Consider the following 2776-nt stretch of genomic DNA (forward strand, 5'->3'; position numbering starts at 1 on the left):
CCAGAGGAGGGACAGTGCCTTGTACATGTCCAGAGGAGGGACAGTGCACGTGGGTATAGGACACTTGACATAATCGGAGCTGCATTCACACACAGGCTTGATAAATGTTGTTGCTCTCTAAAACAGTAATTTCAATTCGACCTTTATTTCTACAGGTTGTTAGTCTCATTGAGCCTCGTCATTTACAAGAGAGACCTGTTTTTAATAAATTTAATAAAATGTTTACAGATGTTTAACAACCTGTTAAAATACACCAAAATGCAGTAAATGGCATCTCTTTCATTCCAAATTTTCTGGGGGAGGACCCACGGACCCTGCACCGGATCGCCTGCTGTTTTTGTTCTGGCATATATTGGTTTACAAATTAAACCCTGACATGGATGTAGTTGGAGTGAGGACAGAGGATGCAGAGGACAGAGTGAGATGGAGGAGGAGGACTCACTGTAGAGACCCCTGAAGAAGGAAAAGCTGAAAGAAGGAGAAGAAGAAGTAGAAGACATGGGGTGAGAACATGCCTCAGAGCTCAGTCCTGGTGTCGGATTGGACAGGTTGTGTTTGATGGTTGAAGTCAGAAACAAGGTCAAACATTAAACCTACATTTAGTTTTAAACCAATAATTAAATTGTAAAATGGATTTTAGGCTGTGTGTGAGTGTGTGTGTGTGTGTGTGTTCATACTCGAATATCTGTTATTGTGGGGACCCATATATGTTGCAGTCCTTTAGGGGTCCCCTAATATTCTGGTTTGAATTGGTGTTTGTTTAGGTCACCTGGTTGTGTTTTTTATGAATTAAGTTCTTAAGTGAGGAGGAGATATCTGTGTGTGTTCATGCCTATATAGTATTCTGAGGACATAAACCTGTTGTGTCCCGCTGTGAAGATAAACTGCAGAACGGATGAATTTCAATCTGCAGAATCAATGAGAAGAATCATAATAGATGACCACATCATCAACAGTCATATGAATTTTTTCAGAAGTCCATAGGTATTCGTCAGCAGTGAGTGAAAATGTTCTGAGGTCATGACCTAACCTGTTCTGGACCTCGAGCCAGACTGATTCCTCCTATGGAAAAAAGAAGTTGAAATAAACATTCTAACACATCCAAGCATGGTGTATTCACTAACTGTAATTAATTAATCACTTGGGATTAATCAGCAACTAATCCCACAATTAATTCCCAATTAATTAATTTCAACTGTTATTTTAAACCAACAAAGTCCATGCTCAATAATCCAGGTATACAATCCAACAATTTTCAGTCTGGTCATCTGGACAGTTTCTTTTTTGCGCTGAAACATTTCACCTTCCATCCAGAAGGCTTCATCAGGCAAGGAAACGCACAACACAAAACTGATTCTTTCCCCAACAGCTTACTCCAAAGTGGAACAAACCAGTTCTGTTGGTGCTAAGATGGTGTATTTGGCACGCCCCCTTCTCCGGTGTCGGCCCTCTCTCTTGTCGACAGTCATGTCAAACTTGTTCAAAACCAACAAAGTCCATGCTATTTTAAACACGGTTAATAAACATTTCTGCCTCCTAAATCTCAGAACCATTAAACATTTACCTCTAATCTAACTCTAAAAGCAACAATCTAACCATTCATTATCTTTCTCCAAAAAAAATTTAACAAAAAAAAATGCAAACAATACAGCAACTATTACCCCATATCCAAGTAAAATTTAACAAATTAAGAGTCAGAATTTCAACAGTCCCAAGGTTAGGTCAACCACTTATCAGAGTTTCAGTTTAGGTTACAAGGAAACATCAGACTTTCACTGGATCCTTATGAATCAGGAACATGTCACATGTGATTACTAATTGTATTTATTAACCTTTATTTAACCAGGCAAATCCCACTGAGATCGCAGATCTCCTTTGCAAGGGAGGCCTAGACCTGAAGGCAGCCTAACATGCATGTTTTTGGTCTGTGGGAGGAAACCAGAGTACCAAGAGAAAACCCACGCAAGCACGAGGAGAACATACAAACTCCACACAGAAACCAGACAAATTCTCCTCCTTTCCTCCTCCTCTCCTTTTATTTAAAGACTGTCTCATATTACAGGCTCTAAGCAGGTGACCTTCAGCCATTTAAATTTTATTTACGAGTTTTTCTAAGGCTAAACACAAATAAATCCAATCTTGACAGTTCATTATACACCAAGACACCACTGAAACTCTAATCTCAGACAGACAGCATAACACATTCAGGCTTCTCCAGATCCTTTATCTTTTTTACTTTATTTTCAAGGAGCAGTCAGTGCCATCCACATGAACGAGAAAGTGACTTGAAGTTCTGGTGGTCATCTTATCCTTGATAGCAACCTCTAGATCCAAATGTGGAGATTAACACCAGAACTACAAGATTCATTAACCAAGGGAGACCTATGTCCATGTGCCACACACAAAGCAGCTATCTGTGAAACCTCTGGGCAATATCCTCCTTCTGTCGTGTTAATCGACTCAACACTTTTAAAAACTTTTTTCCTGATAGTCCCTGACTAGCTAATGCAGTTCACTGAACCTTTTCTTTTTGCTGATAGTCCCTTACTATTATTTAACACAATATTCAATTAAATTAAATTCAATTTAAAAATACTTTATTAATCCCAAATGGAAATTATTTGTTGCTGTAACTTGTTATCCTCATTTCATTAAGAGATTATCAACATATAAATCAACATTAAATGTTATATTATATATTAAAACCAAAAAAGTCCATGTTCAATAATCCAAGTATACAATCCAACAATTTTCAGTCAGGTCATCTGGACAGTTT

The sequence above is a fragment of the Nematolebias whitei genome, chromosome 20 (assembly GCF_014905685.2).
Source record: "Nematolebias whitei isolate Nwh7 chromosome 20, NemWhi1, whole genome shotgun sequence".
Taxonomy (NCBI): Eukaryota; Metazoa; Chordata; class Actinopteri; order Cyprinodontiformes; family Rivulidae; genus Nematolebias; species Nematolebias whitei.